This window comes from Lissotriton helveticus, chromosome 5_1 (genome assembly GCF_964261635.1).
Source record: "Lissotriton helveticus chromosome 5_1, aLisHel1.1, whole genome shotgun sequence".
NCBI lineage: Eukaryota > Metazoa > Chordata > Amphibia > Caudata > Salamandridae > Lissotriton > Lissotriton helveticus.
The window spans coordinates 1,429,622,545-1,429,643,947 of record NC_136065.1 but is presented as its reverse complement, the minus strand read 5'-3'; positions in this window follow the sequence as shown (position 1 = coordinate 1,429,643,947).

The following is a 21,403-nucleotide window of genomic DNA, read 5'->3' as shown; positions in this document are numbered from 1 at the left end:
AATGGCAGACCTGAGGCAGGTTTGAAAGGCTACTTACGTGGGTGGCACAATCAGTGCTGCAGGCCCACTAGTAGCCTTTGGCTTACATGCCCATGGTATATGTTATACCACTTTATAAGGGACCTAATAGTAAATCAGGTATGCCAATCAGGTATACACCTTTGTCACCATGTATAGGGGAGAAGCACATGCACTTTATCACTGGTTAGTTAGTCCTAAGGACAACAAATGAATCCGGAAAAACAGGAGGTGTAAAACAAAAAGTCTGGGGAAAGACCACCATAAGACAACCGGTCTAATAGTCCACAAGTGGTCCCCCTATTAAACCCATAGGAATTTCCATAAATGCTACAGTTAACATACACATTGCCATACCCTAGTTTCAGAAAAAGAAAAGTATATAGAATGAATTGGAATCACTGCTAGTTGTACTATTATAATAATCTTAATTTATATTCATTGTTAATTTAGATACCTTCTTTGTTTATTAAACTGTGTATTTAAATTGGAGTGATAGGGTCCCCTCATTATTTTGATTATACAGTTGTTTGCTCATAAAGTGCAGCACTAGGGCTTGACTTGTTTGTTGGTTGAGATCTGATACTGAGAGCTACAACTTTTGTTGTAGCTTGTATATGACTGTAGGTGGAATGGATAGAGAGAAAGTGAAGAAGGAGAGACAGATATGTTACTTAAAGATAAAGAGAAGACTGGAGTCATGGATCAAAGCCTTGAGCATGTCACTGGCAGTGTAGTTTTAGCTATATGGTGCAGACTAGGCACTATCGGCAGAAGAGGAGTTATTGAAAAAAAACTGGACCTAGTCAATACAGAGACTACCATAGTCACAAAAGTGACGAACAATTGCATAACCACATGCAGGATGGATAATCATTGTCCTCTGACTGTCACCTTCCACAGAGCACAAGTCATAGAAAGTGGGGGGACAAACTAAATTAGTCAGTATGCATGTGACATCATGACGAGTCAAAATAAGGGATTCCTTTGGATCAATCTGGCTAACAATCACCAATTGTACAGTTCATTCAATATCTCATCCACACTGGTGTCACAATTAGGAATCCCTATAGTTATGACGATAAACACACTAGCACTTGGAACCTTCACATTTTATAATAAATATATGCAAGTTTATTCATTAATAAGAAAAGGTTAAAAACAGGATCATGAAAATGACATTCATAATCTATGATCTTTATAAAAAACAAGTTACAAACAAAGAGACAAAATCAGGTTAAACATATTGAAAACATCCAAGTTACTAATTCGTTGGGATCTATTCATAAGTTCAGGCAAATATCAAAGGTACTCAGCACAATAGTCCCTCGAATTTAATTAAAAACACTGGCGTCAACGCGTTTCAGTGTGCTGCCTGATATGCCCTACCTTTTTCAAGACAAAAGACGTTTGGTTGTCTCTTGGTTTCTGTCGCAACATTAAAAAGACCAGAATTGCCTCCTAAGTAGTCGACGTTGGGGTCGGACTTATTATATGATCCTTCCAACTGGTTATGCCCTCTCTCTCTGGTCTGAGTTGTATTCTTATACTTAGTAAAAATGTGTTTTCAAGGCGTAGTAAGTTTCAACAGAGCCGGAGTTATCCTCCACTTGTAGGCGTCCCTTTCCCTCACCACTATGATAGCCTAGTCGTCACAGGATACTGCAGTGATCTGTATAAATATAAAAGGTGCCCGGAAATATCACTCTTGGATAGTGTAGTATCAGGAGAGCTGTAAACTCGGGCCCCTTATAACTCCTTTTCAAAGACAATGCCTCACCAATATGGTTTCCATGTACGGCAAACCTTTGTGTAGGTGATGCAGTCCAATGCAGTTCCGGGGCGTAGTAAAATCATGACGAGTGACATCACTCGTGGCATCACAGGAAGTGGTATCACAACTTATGACTTTACAGAAGTGACATCACAAGAAATGGCAACATATTTTAAGAGCTCACAGATATTAGCAGGTCCATCATGAGTACATGTTTTATTGCATTACTAGGATACATGCAAACACTCTTTATTTAGTTAGAAGACACGCTTTTGTGAGCTACACATAAAACAATGTTGCCTTTTGTCAGCATAAAGCTTCCTTTACCCAAGGATTGAACAAACTAACTCCACTGCCAGCCTACTCCTTCAGGCATATTATTCCATAAGCAGTTCCATGTAGATGTGATTGCTTTAGCTTCCTGTGCTCTCCAGAGGTGAGACCACTCTCCTTCATGAAGTATGATCACTCAGCTCTTCCTCCACTTAATGTGCCCGTGGTGAGCACCTGCACTCATTTTGGGGGTTTGGGGATCATTTGTCACCAACAGATCACGACCCAAAACAAGACGAATGACAGAAAGAGAAAAAAGGAGAAAGAGATATATAAAAACAATGATGAAGGCAGAAAAGGGGATGAAAACAGAACATACAAGAATAAGCAAGTGTAGAGTAGTGAAAAAAAGGTTATGGCAACCTGGGCATTCAGCAATAGGACCGTAAGAAAACATTTAAGGTTCTGCATTAATGTTTTTACAAAATACACACCGCCCCGCCCCCCCCCACCAACATACCAAAATGTCACCTCCACATTTAGCAGCAAACATCTCTTCTGTTCTTATTATTGGCATAACTATATCTAAACCACCATTCTATTTACCAGTGCAACCTGACAGTTCACCCTGAAATCAGTACAACCAGAATACTAACACAAAGATTGGAGTATAAACTTCAAAGAAAGAGGTATCAGCTCCCCATTAAACTAGGGTTAAGCCACATGGTGTCAAAGGATGAGAATGAAATGGTGATAAATATAGCTCCCAAGAAAAAATCACATGCAATTCCAGTCCCATTTAACACTTTCAAGAAAATGTTGGCCTACAAAAGGAAAAATTGGTAGTATGTATAGAAAAACCACCGAAGTGTGAAGATGTAGGAACAGCGAGAGACGCCACATACTATGGCCAGCAATCAGAATCTACACTAGATTATGCTTTCTAATTAGAACTTTAGCATATTCTAGAAATGTTACACCGCCATCATGGTGCACTGGAGACAGCCTAGTTAGCCTTGTTGTTTATAGTACTCCTGATTTGTTGGCTCACCTAATGGCTGCAACCTCATCCTGAAGGAGCAAGCCCTAAGTAAGGACACAGGCTCTTACATTTCATACATAGGGAAACTTTAAATTACATCAGTCTCCCAGACCTAAGAACATTGTAACAATAAGCTGTTATAATACAGTACATGACAAAATGTGATGTACGGCTGCCATAAGTAGGATTGAAAGTGGCAAAGAACAAGAACACCATTATCCCAGCAGGGTAACAACTTGACAAACTTTAACTTGGCCATATCTCACGCTCTCAAATTTCAACAGCTACAAAAAAGCAACTAGTCTTCTGTTTAAGGAAAAAAGCTCTTCTACAATTAATGATTGGAACTTGTAGATAAAGAACATAATCTAAAATGTTTGGAAATCGGTCAATGCAATATCACAAACATATAGCAATAAGTGGAAGCTGAACAGGGGCTTAGCTATGAATGGTAGGTTTATAACTCTTTTGTGTGATTTACTCAATTATAACGTTGTTCCATGTGTAATAAGAATCTAGGCCATTTATAGGGTGTTCATGACAACTAACTTGCACGTGGCTTCTGCCTGCCACCCTACACTTCAACCTCATGATGTGTCAAGAACTAAAGACAAAGCCCTAACCTTTGATCTAAAACAGGAGAACCAGGAGAAATAAAGAGATGTCCATCTAGTGGCTGAAATGAACAATGAGAAAGCAGAAAACCCGAATCAATCCTGGCTTCCCAGCTTGACCAATGTGTGTGATAATTGGCAAATCTCTCTTGTGTTTGGTGCAATAGGCTGTAATGTCGAACCACGTATAATAACAATCTAGGCCACACATAGGATGTGCCTGACACTTGATTTTCATGTGGATCTGCCTGCCAGCCACACTCTAACCTCATGCAGCAAGAAATTAAGGTCAAATATTACACTTTTATGAGAAATAGGAGAAATAAATGGATGTCCATTTATTGGCTGAATTGTGCAAAATGAATGCTGCCCATGAACACCGTATGTCAGGAGAGGGCCAAGGTGATGATTGAGGGCTGTGGCCTTGGCAAATTGCTCTATTAAGAAGAGGGTCCTCAACCTGTGCACCCCAGAGGCCTGAATGGGCTGTTTCCCTGTGTGCACTATTACGAACCCCGAATGCCAGGAGGGGGCCATGGTGAAGTGAGAGGGTTGTTACCCTGGAACAGCATACAGCCATGAAGGAAAGAAAAACAATTAAGAGCATTGATTCCTCTACCCAAAGTTCCAGGAGATCAAAGACCTACCGCTGAATTCAGGGAGGCTTACCGCATAGTCAGAGGAGCATGTGAACCCCTGCCACCCCTACCACAGAATCCAGACGTCTGCTCACCGCCGGGCTGCAGACGCATGTCAGGGCACTCCAAACCTCTGCTCCAGTGAGAGGGGGTAAGACTGAATAATCAGCTTCCAGGCTTTGGGTGAAACTTTTTCTAACACGCTACAGTGCGGAGGCACTTTGACTTACTCAAAGCCATCATGGAACTTCTAGGTCTTAAACTCACTGGCGGGGCCTAGCTGGAATGTCATCTCACAAAAATAGGGAATAACCATGATCCTTTGACAGAGAAGTGGGACTTGAGAGCTGACCCAGGGAATGCTAGTGTGCCTCCCTTAATAAGACTGTGTATATTATTTGTACACAAAATATGTGGGTGTATGTACAGGAACACCCGTGCACCACCCATGCAATGCATACCTGATGTACAGTAACGCAAGGCAGCGCAACGCGCTGCCTTTCGTTCATTTGTTTTGCTTTACAAAGACACGCAAAAACTATCCATTGAGGCTCTTCACTCTTTGTATGTGTGCTGCAGAATGCAGCAAACATGTAAAGAAGAAAGATGTAAAGAGTATATAACGAGGAGAAGTAAAGATATTTTTCCTTGTTATGACTGCCTCAGGTAGGCACACCAGTTTGGCGTTAACCTATTTTTCCAAGTATTTGTGAATATGGGTTTGTGTCAAAATACATGGGAGGATGCACAGCAACATCCAAGCACCACCTTTGTAACCCTTACATGACGCCAGGAAAGGAAAGGCTGGGCAATGTACGTCCTTGCATTCGTGTTTTTTTTTTACACAGCCATACAAAGGAGATTTGTATGACACTGTAAGTTCCAAAATAGATTTTGTTTCATGGTTTTGCCAGAAAAGTCACACAACGCCAATACAAAATCTGGGCCTCAATTTCTAGATTTATTTTTCAAAAACTTTGCCACAAAAAAATTGTCAACAAGGAGAAACGTGACAGTAAATCTGCTCTGTTTAATTGGTTGCAAAAACTGCGCCTAAAAATATCATATGGGGTGAAGGCACCTGCTGCAGAAATATTGTAGTGCCAGTAAAACTGAAGGAATAATAGTAATGGTAAGATAACTTGGGTGGTTAATTTGTTTGATGGCAAAATCTGTGTTTTGTCTAGTAACAATTTTGATTCAAAGTAGCATAGAGAGTTAATGTGTCTCCTGCAAAGCGCATCATTTAACATGCACATGAAAGATTTTTATTTGGAGGAGCTGGTGAAGTAGTCGGACAAAAAACAGAAGCTGGAGCCTCCTGTTTGCCCTCCCTATCGTGGTAGGGGTTTTGGATATTACCATGCTTTTGCTTTTCCTAAGGCCAGGGGTGCTCATCAGCACGTTTATGGCAGGCGTCATTGCCAGGGGACTCCAAGAGGTGACAAGACCTGGCCTCAGTCCACTGGTGCCTTCTCCGCTCCTTCTCCAAAGCAGTGACTATCCACATTTTCCAGTTGGAGGTCAGCTTTGCTTGTTATGTCACAACTGGCAGGGTCTTTCCAATACCTGGGTGGTTCAGGCCGTGTCCTCTGGTTACCGGATCAAGTTATCATCTCGCCTGGCTCAGGTGTTCAAGGATATTCCTCTGCCATGGAATCTCATGAAGTGGGCAACTTTGCTGGGGGGTGTTCGTTTTTTCTTGGAGAAGAAAACTTTTGTTGAGTGTTTGCACCGGGAATGGGGGCTAGGTTAATATTCCATCCTGTTTCTGGTTTCGAAGAAAGACACCACAGACTTACACCCCATGTTGGATCTGAAGGGGGTGAATCTGCACATTCCTCATTGTTTTTTCAACATGGTGACCTTACAGTTGATCCTTCAGCTGGTGCATCAAGAGTGATTCCTCTCCTCCCTCGACCTGATGAACACCAACCTGCATGTTCCCATTCATCTTACGTATCAACAGATCCTGCACTTTGTGGTGGGTTCACAGCACTACCATTTCCCTTTGGCCTTTCATATACGCCAAATGTTTTTTTGTTAAGCTCTTGACCCCTCTGGGTGGTATTCTTTATTTTTTAGGAATTGAAATGTATCCTCACCGGTATGATTGGCTAATTGTTACTCCTTCTTTCTCTCTGGCATCGGAGGTTGTGCATCATGTCTGTCATCTGCTGGATTCTTTTGGGTTCCTAATAAACTACAGGAAGTCCTCCCAGTCTCTGAAGTTCCTCTGGTACCTCTTCTCTATGGCTCTAGGGAGGGTGTTCCTGTCTCCTGAAAGACAATTGACTTTGTTCCAGCATCTCTCTTAGGTGCTGTCCCAGTCTCGGGAATCTGCCCGGGGTAGATGGCCTTCACACTGCATGTCCCCCTCTGGGCCCGTCTCCGTTTGTTAGACCCTCTCACATTGCCTGCTGCACTACTGGGATCCTGCTTCTTGGGCTTACAGGGCCGTCATTCTTGACTCCAGAGATTCAGGTATCTGTCCAGTGGTGGTTGTCTCCTCTCTAGCTCCAGGAGTTATGATCTCCATCCTTCTCCCTCGTTGGTCTTGTCGACCGATGCCAGTGCAATGGGGTGGGGAGCACTTTGGGGAATGCAAGGCCCAGGGCAAGTGGTCACGTTTTGGGATCTCCAGTCCTCGAACTGGAGGGAAATGATGGTGGTTGTGCAGGTCCTTCTTTGGTTTGCACCCCTCCTTCGCATGCAGGCTGTCCGTGTTTCGGCCGACAGCCAGGTCGTTCATGCCTATATCAACCGGCAGTGGGGGATGTGCCCGTCTCTGTTTATCCTTTCCCAGAAGATCAGCCTGTGGGCCGGGAGGAATCTCCTCTCTCTCTCTCTGCAGTCTATCTTCCTGGGAAGTAGAATGGGCCTGCGGATTCTTTGAGCAGGGTGTTCCCCTCATCGGTGAACATGTGTCTGTCTCCTCTTCTCTTTTGGCAGATTCTCGCCAAGTTCAGCCTTCCCTGGCTGGATCTGTTTGCCTCAGAAGAGACTGCCCTTCTTCCTCAGTTTTGCAGCCTGATCCCCTCTCGGTTGGCCTGGGTGATAAATGCTTTCTTCGTCTTATGGTCCCAGGGGCTCCTGTTTGCCTTTCTCCCCTTTCACTTGAATCCCCGGGTCCTCAGGAAGATTCGGTTGGATATGGCAAAGGTTCTTCTGGTTGTTCCTGAATGGTCCCTTTTTCAGGGTTTGGCAGTGTGTCCCCATTGACGGCTTCCTCTGTACCCTTCTCCGTTGCTTGCTCATCTTCTCAGCGCATCCTCTCTCCTTCACCTCTGGCTAGGGGTATGGCACTTGAGAGATTGACCTTGTTTAATCAGGGTTGTTCACTTGAGGTGGTTCAGAGCTTCCAGTTCCACAGGCCTTGGACCCTGAAGTCTTATGGACATCATTGGAAGAACTTTGATTCTTGATGTCATGGAAAGGGTCTGCCTCCTTCTTCCTGTAATCCTGTCAGGGTGCTGGACTTTTTGAGGGATGGTTTTCTCTTGGTTCTGGCTGTCTTCACTCTCCGTGCCCGATGGGCTCCCACTCTTGCCTTTCAGGGCTCTGCTGCGGTTTCTGTCTCTCCTTTAGATTATCACCTTTTGCAGAGATTTTTCCTTCAGCGTCCTGTCTCCCACTCTCCGGTCCCTGCCCGGGACCTTCACTTGGTGCTTCCGGCATTGACTGGTCCTCCATTTGGGCCCTTGATTTCCGTTGACCCTAAGTTTCTTGCTGCTAAGGTTCTTTTTTGGTGGCCATTTCTTCTGGTCGATGGGCTTTGCTGGCTTCTCTCCCTTTTTTGATTTTTTGGCCAGACTATGTGATTTTGTGTCCTGGTGTTTTTTTTCTACTCAAGGTCGTGTCTGACTTCCCCTGTCAGGTGGATGTTGTCCTTCCTGTTTGTTTCCAGAGGTGGAAAATCTTCATTCTCTGGATATGTTAAGGGCCCTTCACATCTACCTAGATCGTACCCATGATTTTAAGTAAGCAGTTGGATTCTTTGTTTGGTAGCAACAATCTCTCTTGGAAGGCTCTCAAACCTTCTTTGTCCACTTTGACTTGGTGGATGAAGTATGAGGTTCTCTTGCCTTACGAGGCTGCTCGCTGCCCTCTTTCCTCTTGTATCCAGGGGCGGTCCACTCAGGTGGATTCCTTGTCTTGGGCCATGTTTAAGGGTGCATCACTGTGTGGTATTTGTCAGACTGCTAGAATGGCCTCTCCCCACACTTTTGTTTACCACTACCGTATTCATTTAGAGATGGCAGCATCCCCTTCTTTTGGCGCTCATGTTTTGTCTGCTCTACATGATTTGTGATTTACACCGTTTTTTTTTACATTAAACTGCCCAGTCTGTTTTGTTGCAGCCTTATGGTTTTTATGTTTAAATGACCATGCGCTTGGGTATGAATTCATATTTAAGGAATGGGACGGGAAGACAGATGAAGAGGTAATGCCTTGTTGCTCACCGGTAATCGTCATTAATCTGAGTACTGGTCTTCCCGTTCCTTTCCTGCCTGGTGTCTGTTTATGGTGATTGTTTTTGCGTTTTCTTTTCTTTGGGTTTCTTTAGTATTCTCAGGCAGTCCTGGTGAAGTACTCTGCCCTTTATGTATGCTGGGTAGGCAGCGCCTCATTTGGGAAAGTATTTGACCTCAGCTAGGTAATAGGTTTTTGTGGAGCATACGAGCTGTTCAAGTGTAAGGAATGAAACTAGAAGAACAGGATTCAGAGTAATGAAGATTAGCAGAGAGTAAACGGGCATTATTTATTCTCAATGTATGTGTTATGTAAAGAGCTCTGCCACTCACCATTGTTATTAGTAGCGCTATAAATTAAATACAAAATAGTGGTATTTAATTTGCTATTTTGTATAGATAATGGGACAGACCGACACATCTGAGGTTCTAACAGTGTTTGCATATCCCATATATACAAGGACTGAAAAAAAGTCAAAAGTGTGCCTCTCTAAATATCTGTGAAGTGCTAACATGCTGTGTGCCTTTGTTTCTGCTCCACTGCATCTGCATCTAACTGTGAGGCTCCAGATAGCTTCAAAAATAACAGTTGATGGACCAAATGCAGAACAATGTCATACATTCACCCCAGTACAGAGATCTGGGCGTAAATCCATCGTTTTTTTTGCTCACCAATGCCATGCCATTCCAGTTTGAACCCAGCCGCATGCAAATCAGTCTTGACCCTGTGCCCCATGGGAACAGTCCAACCCAAACTTCCAAGCCAGGTCCTCCCTGGACTGGAAACATCTTCCTAGGACCGGTTTCAGGCTTTCAGCCCTCATCAGCCAGGATAGCTTGATTCCAGTGGCATGGAGAGCCCGGGACTCACGTATGAGCATACTCGTCCCACTAGGGGTGACAAATGCAAAAACAACAGTTGATGTACAGAATGCAGAACAATGTCATACGTTCACCCCAGTACAGAGATCTGGGCCTAAATCCATAGTTTTTTTGCTCACCATGCCATTCCAGTTTGAACCCAGCCACATACAAATCAGTCTTGACCCTGTGTCCCATGGGAACAGTCCAACCCCAACCGCCAAGCCAGGTCCTCCCTGGACTGGAAACAAGCATCCTAGGACAGGTTTCGGGCTTTCAGCCCTCATCATCCAGAATAGCTTGATTCCACTGGCATGGAGAGCCCGGGACTCACGTCTGAGCATACCCGTCCCACTCGGTGTGACAAATGCAAAAACAACAGTTGATGGACAGAATGCAGAACAATGTCATACATTCACCCCAGTACAGAGATCTAGGCCTAAGTCCATAGTTTTTTTGCTCACCATGCCATTCCAGTTTGAACCCAACCACATGCAAATCAGTCTGGACTATGTGCTCCATGGGAAAAGTCCAACCCGAACTGCCAAGCCAGGTCCTCCCTAGACTGGAAACAAACTTCCTCAGACCGGTTTCGGGCTAAGCCCTCATCAGCCAGGATAGCTTGATTCCAGTGGCATGGAGAGCCCGGGACCCACGTCTGAGCATACCCATCCCACTCAGGGTTACAAATGCAAAAACAACAGTTGATGGACAGAATGCAGAACAATGTCATACATTCACCTCAGTACAGAGATCTGAGCCTAAATCCATCATTATGGCCATGTCTGAACTGGGGTGGCGGAGTGGGCTAAAGAATGATGATGTATTAAACCCAGATCAGTTGACTGGGGGTAAGTGTTTGCAATGTTCAACACTCCATCCATCATCCCCTTTGGTTTTGCCAGATAGCTCCCAGCCAGCATATTCAGAAAAAAGGAGGCCTGATGATCCCTTAACTTAGGCTTTTGTTATAGGCCCAGCTGCAGTCTGTAATAGGAAAGCCCCCTTGCCGCCTGCAAGTTGTTGCTTGGATTGAAAGCGGACAACATGCAGGCACAGCTGAATGTGTCCCGGGGTTTAAAAATTAAACTGGGAAGAGTTCAGGATATTTTACAATGAAGCCTAACTCCTTGGCAGGGTGGACCCCGTCCACCCACATGTTCCCCCGGACTTGTGCCCTGACACTCCACCTCCAGGGGCTGCCTCACCAGACATGAGGAGTGACAAGATTAGGAGCACATTCGTGGCCAAGGTAGATCCATAGATTCTTACCAGGGAGATCTATCAACATCTTTCTTTTCCTTATGTTGTCCTATGTCCTAATGGTGGTTAGCAGCTAGAGCTATACATGAGCTTCCACCAACCTACCAGGAATCTCAACTCCGAATCCTTCTCCCTAACAGCCACCTGGCGCATCCGCCCAATGAAGAATGGAGGCTGCTCCTTCTCCAACCTGGCGGCTAGAACCTGGAACAACCTCCCCCTGCACCATTGCTCCAGAAGCTCAGGAAGGACCTAAAGACCTGGTTGTTCAACCAATGGGATAACAGGCAGCTTGCGCTCCCAGCGCCTTGAGACCCTCACAGTCGAGTCAGCCACTCTCTACAAATCCTGATTGATTGATTGACTGATTGACACTTGCAATTACACATCGTGAACCCAGAACCGTCTTTAGTGCCTAATTGCAATTTCCCCAGCAGAAATTCTATCAGGTTCTAACTGGCAAAACGTACGTTGGGGAAAAAGACGGAGTCATGATTTGAACCCACATCAGGATTCCCACAAGGCTCACAGTCTCTATTGTGAACGGAACGAGGGAACTTTGTTAATGTCTATTTTTCCCTGGGTTGCACATATATATTTATTTGACCAAATACACAATGGGTTGTGGGTTTCCACAGGGCTATGGCGGGGCTGCACAATTTGTCTCATATAGACATTTTGCTGAATGCCATAAGAAACCAGTGATGTGAGTTATGTGACTAATAGGAGACAGCAGATGGCAGGTAAAGAGATGGCCTGTGGGCACTCTGCATGAGTCACAGCATATCATAGGTGGGGACATCACAAAGACTCATGAAGCAATGGCTAAACACACAAAGGTTTTGGTAGTGCAATGTAAAAGACTTCCACTATTGGAGGGAATGGTTGATTTTATGTGACAGCAACATTTTTGTAGCACGCCATATGGGGGAAAGGCTGTGCTTAATTTGTGCCAGTGGTTTCCGGTGCTTAGCACCAGTACTTATTTAACAGGGCTGGGGCTATTGAACTGCTCACCCCTGTGAGATAGACCCAGTAAATATTAAATATAAATGTACGTACCTGTCCTGTCCTCCTTCGTTTCGGATGCATGTCTACCTGGTATGGTCAGAGGATGGCCCACCAAAGTCCAAGCCTGATGACTGCATCACATTAGTGATGTCAGTACTGCATGCTTGTGACTCTGATTGGTTAATTACAGTTGAGGGTAGGACAGGCTGATTGGTGTCATGAGCTGGGATCAACGCAGGCCGGGTCCTGGAAAGTTCAGGTCCATCTCGGAAGAAACTTAAGGCGGCATTGGAGCAATTAAAAAGTGTGCAGCATACTGTTTAAACAGCTCGCATGGCACACTGAACTGAATCCAGCTGAAGCAGGCCAGAATGATTCACTTTTAGGTCGAGTTTACAGCGCTTGAGCTGTGGTGATCTGTTGTATGCACTTTTGGGGTCTGACTCCTCCCACACTTTTGGATTGGCTTTTGTGTGTGTCATGTAAAAATTGGAGCCTGCAAATGGCTAGTGGTGTGTATATGTCCCACCTTTTTTCAAAAGTTCACTCCCATGGAGTACTGCCTCTGGAACGAGCAGCAGCGTGCACGGTGGCAGCTGTGAGGCAGGATGCATGCTTTGGTCCGACAGTGTTTTTTTAACTCCTCCCCCCAGTAGCTCCACCCCCTCCCCGGCCTCTCTCCCGCTTATCACTTACTGCCCTCGTTGCTCAATGAGAGGAAAGTGAAAGTAATTGGCCCAGGAGGATATATAACTGTTTGTCCATGATCACAAAATATAATTTGAAGGTTGGGGTTAAAGCCCAAATCCCCAGGTGCCACAGCTAACAATGTACTCACTAGAGGTCGACAAAGATTCACAAGATGATAGGCATGTGAGTAGGAAGTAGGCTGGTGAGGCATGAGCTGGCAGGCTGGGAGCACACTGTTTGCAGGATGCTTAACTTTCTGTTTTCTTGCAGTATGGCAAACAGGCAACGCTTCCCAGTACAGGACGTATGCTGCCAGTCTATCGCCGAGCCACTCAGTGTACGCCAATCCAGTCAGAGCAGTGGAGAGGGGTAGAGCTTGTGTCTGAGGTGGTATCTTGAATACTTTAGGATTTAATGCTCATCAGCACGGGTAAATACACCCTGAGGGCTGGATGGGTACCAAAGCTACAGCCCCACAGGAAATTCTAGAAACATGCACCTAAGACTATCCTGAACATTCTTTCAGCCTTACCTGGGTGCACCAGAGGTCCTCTCCACCTGCGGTCCATGGGCTGGTGAGAGAGGAACACGGGAGCCAGAGGTCATGTTTTGACATCAGCTCTGTCCTAGATAGGAGTACCAGGGCAGTGGCGACAACCGTACCGCAACGCCGCCAGGTCACAAGGTTCGCGTCTCTCCACTCCCCAGCGTCCTGAACACGGCTGCACAATGCCCGTCCCCTTCTAATCATGGGTTCATCCAGGGTGCCTGCGGCTTCAGAAACAGAGGTGCCCGGAGATCTAAGCAAATAGTTAGTGCAAGTCAATGACTCTTGCAGACACTAGTCCCTATGTAAGGCAAAGTGAAACTAAATGTATGCAGTCAATCTCTTTTAGAACACGTGCTGAATGAATGTCTTTTGAGGGTAGATGGTTGGAGTGTGGTAATAACAAGGCTGGGTATACTAGAGACGGTGCTGAAGGATGACATTAGCAGGAGCAGAAACTCAGGTACTCCATGGAATGGCGATTGTAGGGACACAGAGAAACAGGAGTACTGGATGGCTGGACTTCCTGTTTGACTTGCCACTTCCCCTCATCTGTTCTCTACTCTACTTAGTACTCCCTTTCATTAGGCCAGGTTTGACAGGTGCTGAAATACACCTAATGCTGCGGTATGTAATGTAAACACTGCTCATGTACATTTGCAGGGTAATCCTCAGGGCTTTAAGTGGGATGAACAAACAGGGGGTGTCTCAAAGGGCATGGCAGCTGTAATTAAGGGCGTGCCTAAATCACTTAAGCTAAAAATCTGTACTTAGCATAGTGTGCCACCTCACTGGTATTTTGCTGTTTCTTTCCATTTATCCAGCTATTTAACACAACCAGTAACATTACACCTACAACAAGCCAGGACTATTTACTTTGTCAATGATTGTAAATTGCATAAGATGAATAAGCAGCAACTATTACTTTGTTGATATAATATTGAAAATGCTTCTGTTTGTGTTCACAAGGTTGTGGCGTAAGGCTAGAGCTGCCGACTTCCACGCTCATAAAGCAGGTTCGAGGCTCACGTCGGCTCAACAACCTGTGATTCAAAACATGAATATGTCCTTGTATTATGTAACTGGTGCTAAAGTTTGTACTAGGGAAGACCGAGATTATGCTGTTCGGAGATGCACCAATGCTGTGGTCACCAGAATAGTGGCCGGTGGATCTAGGTGACCCCCCGTACCTAAGACCATAGTCAAGAACCATGGCATATGCCTAGACCAGGACTGACTATGAAAGAACATGTTGCCAACACTGCTGGTTCCTGTTTTCATGTGCTTGGACTATTACGGCGAGTCTTCCCTTTTCTCCCCTTGTCTCATCCAGGCATTGGTCTAAGCCGCTAAAACTACTGAAACGTCCTCCTGGTCTCAGCTAATGAGTCCTCGTTGAGCAGATTGCAGGTGGTCCAAAACACTGTGGCGCGCCTCGTCTTGAACGTTCCACCTAGAACGGCCTCTCTCCCCCTCCCACAACAGCTCCACTGGCTCCTGGTACATAAGGGAATCAAGTTTAAGATTTATTGCATTGTTCACAAGGCCGTGAATGGCAAGGGCCCCAGCTATGTTGCAAGGAAATTCAACCACAATACACCCACTAGGCCGCTTCGCTCAGGAAATAAATCTCTTCTCCTTGTTCCTCGGTTCCAGAAAATCGTGGATGGGTGGGCAAGCTTTCTCTCACCTAGCCCCTCTCTATTGGAATCAGCTTCCTACCTATCTGTGGCAATGCCCTGACCACCTTCAATTCAAAAGACTTTCTCAAAACTGTACTATTTTAATATGCCCCCCTTCTTGGCCTACTGTAGCACATCCATAGCGCAGAGGTATCCCTTTGGGGGTGATTCAGGCACTCTACAAATAAATAAATACAATAAATATATAGCACTGAAAAATGAGTTTATTTGAAGCCACATCAAAAGCAATGACAGATGGTACTATCGCAGAGTTGAGCGTTTTTTTTTTCACTCTGAAGATAAAAATGGAGAGCTCGATAGGGACCTGTTTCAGCACCTGCTTTTAAGGACTGCTGGTGCTGAGCACCAACAGGACCCGGCCCACTTTGAGCCCTAGGAATCCTTGTTGAGTCTCTGTGGGCTAGGATCTGTTGAGTGCTGTCGCTGTGTTTGTTTCTGTTGTGGGGACTTGCTTTGAAATGTGGATCCTGCTGAGGTGAGATGGTTTTCATCTGGATGACTACTGGTTGTTATTCTGTCTGTATCCAACACAAGCAACACAGGGAGGCCAGAAGTTGCGTCTATCCTGGGCCCTCATCGAGAAGCAGAACAGGCTACTGTGGCCTTAGCTCGAGTTGCTAGGCAGGCAGTGCGATGTGATAGTGAAGAGACAACTTCCTCTCAGCTGGAATCCACGTGGCAGACTGGTTCTAGCGGGCCAAGACTGGCAGCAGAAATGCGCGCCCACTGCACAGCATAGCCTAGTGTGAACGAGACCACAGACCTCAGTGCGGGAGGAATCCGTAGCTGCGTCAGCACTGGCATCCCTCACAGCTCTTCCCCTTGGTCTTGCTCTGCTAATACATCCCAATTCTGACAATGCACTTAAGTACTGGAGCGCCCTCCTGTGGCATCCCTGAAACACAACACATCTCTCCCAATACACACCACAAAAACACCCTGCTCAACTAACACGGACACCTGCGGCTAGGTTGGTAGGCTGCATTAGTTTATCTCAATCCTGTATCACGCTTCAGTACTCAAATTGCTGGGAAGGGAGCCTTTTGCAAAACAATGACTACCAGGGTCGGACAGGGACAGAAAATAGGCCCGGGGAGGCACCAAAATAAAAGTGGCTCCCATCAGTGAATTAAACAGCTGCAAAAGTGATTACTAAAAAGACTAGTGTTCCTCAGGTTCTACACTTAGTTCATCGCAAGGGTCACGGACACACCTTCTTTCGCGCCCGGGGCTTCTTTAAACAAGCATTTGCAATGCAATAGGGCTCGCATTTGCGAGAGTTTGAGCTATTGGCATTGTAAATGACAATGCCTTTTATTTATGCATTTGAAAACCTGCAAGCTGTGCGTAAACAAGCACTTTGTACTTATAGGCCTAGCTTATGAGAAGCAAAGCTGGCAGTATCTTTTACTGATAGCCTTCCTTCTTGTTAGCAAGGACTATACATACAAAGTGTATGTTTATGCACTGATTGCAGGTTTTCAAAACAAATTAATAAAAGGCATTCTCAGTTACAATGCCACTAGCTCCAACTCTCGCGAATGCGAGACCTATTGCATTGCAAATGCTTGTTCTTTAAATGCCCCTTCCTGGGGTTTTCCTTTTCGTCCCTGGAATATTTACCTCTGCCATTCACAGGACTACATCTCACACCATTTTCATGGTAAAAATGAGACTAAAATATGTTTCTGCATAACCACTAACTCAGCATTTTATGGGTGTTTCCAAATTCTCTAGGCCCCCCTCTCCCTTCTCGGAGTGTGCATGTAGGGGGGTTTGTCCCGGTCACTAGCCGGATAGAGGGAAGAGCGCGTCGCTGGGTATGGTTTAAAGGCTTTATTAGGTCTTCTCTGTTTTCAATGCTCGGGCTTGTGCATGAACTGCGCCACATATCCAGGTAGAGACCGGATTGTCCAGTTAAGGTGTCACTGGTTATGATACAAAAGGGAGAAAACAAATAGTCCTAGGGTGATTGGAGAGTCATGTTTCTTAAGGAGTGTTCAAAAGAAGTTGCAACAGCCGTGGCTCTGGTTCCCTTCTTCCTTCATGGCTTGTTCTAGACGCAGGCTGCTTCGCGTTGGTGAAGACTGGAAACGGCCTCCGAAGGGAGGGGGGGGGGAATGAAACACACAATACAAGCAAGCGTCAGGGTCTCTGTGGTGCCTATCCACAGGTGGGAAGGGGAAGCGTGCACATCCCACACCGGTTCCTATCAGTGAGGTGCCTAAGTGAGGGATAAAAGTGCTATTGGCGCAGTGAAGTGCTCAGGTGGCCCGCCCACCACCTCTTAAAAGAAAACCCAGTCGCCCCCCCCTTCACTCGCCTGTTGCCACGGTCCTCCATGACCGTGGTTTGGTGAGATCCTGCCTCCTCTGGTTCCCTCAGGGGGCCGGTCTCGCTTGCATTGTCGTGTGTCTTTTCAGCGTCTTCTCCTCGGAAGCTCGCAGGGGCTACAACGTCCTCTTCTCCTCGATCGTTCTCCTCCTCGGTGTCCTCGTCGTTCCTCTCGTACGAACTGGTGTCCGGCTCCTTCTCACACAAACCCTTCCCTGCATACCTGGCCATTTGTATCCGTGGGCTGGATGGAGTTTCGACCGGCGTTTCCCGGAAGTCTGCAACGCCAACCTCGTTTCCGGTTTGGCCCAGTCTGGCGGCCATCTTGGGTTGGGTCACGGTGACGGATCCGTCACACTGCCTTTCCCCTGCGAATGGACGGTTGGGCCATTCGGACAAAGGACATTTTGACATGAAATCCACATTGTTCTGCAAGTTCCCCAGCTAGTGGAACGTGCTGTATGAAAAGGGCTGTAGAGCAAAAAACCACTGTAGAACTTTGGGGTTAGTATCCTTATGCGGGGCCAGCCAGGTCAATGGTGCATGATCAGTTAACAGTATGAAATGATGGCCCAAGAGGTAATACTGCAGGGCTTCTACTGCCCACTTTATTGCCAAGCATTCTTTTTCGATTGTCGCATAGGCTGCCTCTCTAGGGAAGAGTTTACGACTTATGTACAAGACCGGGTGGAGCATCCCTTTCCTATCGGGCTGTGACAGTATGGCTCCTAAACCCCTGTCTGAGGCGTCCGTCTGCAGTACAAAGGTTTTGTGGAAATCGGGGCAGGTCAGGGCCGGTTCTGTACAAAGGGCTGTTTTCAGGGCGTTGAAACTTCGTTCCTGGGAGGAGGTCCAGGGCAATTTGTCTTGTGCAAGCAGCTTGGTGAGTAGGTCCGTCAAAGGACTGGCCAAAGAAGAAAAAAGGGGGTAAACCTCCGATAATAACCCACTAAGCCTAAAAAGCACTGTACCTCTTTTCGGGTTGTGGGGCGCGGAATGTGGGAAATGGCCGCTACTTTGTTCACCTGGGGACAGGTTTGTCCATCTCGGATTTCATACATTAAGTATTCTATGTGGTCAGCCCCTAAGGTGGTTTTCCGGGGATTGATGGTTAATCCTGCTTCCTGAAGGGCTCTAAAGACCTGATGTAGATGTAGCATGTGAGTTCCCCAATCTGGGCTATACGCCACTATGTCATCCAGATATGCCCTTGCATACTCTCTATGGGGGCTGTAGTGACCTCCTTCATAAATAGGTCGACTTTCCAAAGGTTGTGTTTAGTATTTATTAATCTCGTAGTACATTAGATAAAAGTGCATGCAGCTGATCAAACAGGTAACCAGTATAAGAATGAAGTCATGACATTCTACAATCCGCAGAACACCACGAACAAGATTCTAATGCATATTACAATTCCATTAACCATTAAAGGAACATGCAATCACTACACATCCCCCTTCTTTATAAAACTAAAAGGAACAAATAAGTAAATATTACAAACGCACAAAATCATCAAATCTACTTGGAGTACGAATAGGACTTCCAGAACTGCTTGACTTTGTTACTCCAGCAATGCGTATCTCATCTGCATAAGGAACATGGGTAATTTCATCAGTAGGAACTCCTGGAACCTGTGAGGAGTTAAAAGAGGAGGTAACTGGACCAGGACTAACACCACCCAATGTGTTCAAAACAGGAACGGGTAGATCAGGGGAACTATTGGCCCTCACAACTTCTGAAGAACTAATCTCTGGCATAACTGCAAACTTAGAAACCTCTGCCTCACCCTGGACATCCCCTTCCTTAAAATTTGAAAAAACAAAAACCCAACCTGCTCACCGTGTAACCCCAAGAAATGGAATTATGTGTAGAAACCTAACCTCTTTCTAAATTAGCTTCTACACAAAGATAATCCCTACTGGAGCAATTCTATTCTATACACTCCTTCAACCATAGAATTTCCCTTGGAACAGTGTAAATCAAAAAATAATTCTAATTCACTACCTGAACTAGTCACAAAACTCTACAACAACTCAGCTTCAAATTCGTCAAACTATAAGTCTACGATCACTAAACTGTACCATAATACACAATGCAGCTAAATCATGAGACTGTTTTCATCATTCATGACAGTGAATTAAGCATTTTTCTCCTTGTGTGCCTCGTCCGAAGTTTCACATTGAAAAACAAAACGAACATGTTTATCTATGTTCACATCAATATGATTTAATTCAAGTTTTGGTCCAAGAGGCTCCTGGATGACCTTAAATTTAGGACTAAGTTCAATAATTCTAACATATCTTTTTCAGAACAACTCCAATTTAACCTTTTAAAATTATCCCTGAATAAATTTACTAGAAACTATACAGATATATCATCTACACATGCTTTGGATCTCGGACAATTACTTTAAGCGGTAAGGAATGTCTACTGACATGCCTGGAATCAACTGTACCTTATAAATGAAATCTTGTATACTTTTAGGACATGCTGGTTATTCTAGCTGAAGTTCAGGATAAATTTCCATAATTAGTATTATAATTAAGTATGCTGCTTCCAGCAAGTAAGACAAAGAGAAATTGGCACATATCCCTTTAAACGGTATTCAGCTGAAACTATCCATGCCCATCATCAGAATATAGCCTTTAAAAACAACGACCTGAGAAAAATGGTCACCAAGGTTCGACATTAACCTCTGAAAGATTACAGCAGATGAAGTTCAATAACTTCAGGTCTTTCCACCCTAATACCGGTGGACCATTTTTTTTTTATATATACACTCTTCCCATAGCATGCCTTCCCTTAAAACGAAACACGAGGGTTCTAAACCCTAGAATACCAACTTCTCCGCCTGTACCACTTTCGGCAGTAACATCATTTGGTACTAACCACCCTCCTATTTTGTCTACAAAGTGACTTTTTCAGATCTCTTGTGGCACTACAGTGAACAGTGAACCCGAATCCGCCACCAATAGTAGTGTAATTCCACCCAAAGAAATATCACAAACAGGATTAAATGATGAGAAACTAGGGGGAACCAAATCCACTTCGTTCAACCTAAATGCAGACAAATCATCCTTGTGTTGGACATACATCTCTTTTTTATTTTTTTATTTTTTACACATTCTTGTTCTTTCTTTCGCACACTCGTGAAAAATGGCCAACCAAATTCGCACTCCCTGCACTTGGTATAACTAGAAAGGCACTCTTCAAGGAAAACAGCATGTGAATTACCACAATCATAACCAATTAAGTTGCTACACTTCTTTTTCTCAATATCCCCAAAATTTCTCCTAACATGGAACTCTGTTTTCACTTCCTCAAATTTATCGGTTCCAAGATTCTTATACCTTGTTACCTTTTCTACCACCTTCCCCACAGTTACCCTTGGCATCCTGTTACCCTGCGATAACGCAGCTTTACAACGATTAGACAATTATGTCTTTCTATTTAAGGCAATTATATCTTTAGGACCTTTATCACTCTCAAACCATAACTTCATGTTGCTGGTATACCTTACTACTAAGTCAAGATTATCATAAAATTCACATTTACTCGTTAACCTTTTCAAAACTGAAGTAAATTGCTCCCCAAATACCTACTGAGGGAGAAAAAATATCATCCGAATTTAATAATGCATTTTCAAAAACATCCAAAACCACTACTGTTTGTTCATGCGTATGCTTTACTTCAAGAATACGCAAACCTACTGGACCAAGTGAGTATAATAACATCTGTTTCTTCTTTTCAGGAGAGAATGAACCATGGACATCCTCTAAGTTTGCAATGTGATCTAAGAAACATGCTTTCCAATTTAGCCAGGAACCAACAGACAAAAATCCTCTAGGTTAATTGATTTGTAAACTCAATGGCTTTTTGTCTCTGGTTGTAACTGTTCTTGGTCTGCTCGCTGTTAGCAGCATAATTGAATGTTTTACAGAAAGTAAATACCTGAAAGAAAACTGGTTAGTTATTTGAAACAACCACTTCGTGAATAATGCCTTCATCAAAAGGAAAAGCGAATTTTGAATAAACCACTTCGTGAATAATGCCTCCATCAAAAGGACAAGCAAAGATAATAACTTGTTAGTTCTTGTACTCGTTGAAAATTGAAAGCAACCTCTTCGTGAATAATATCTTCGTGTAAAAGAAATACCAAAAAA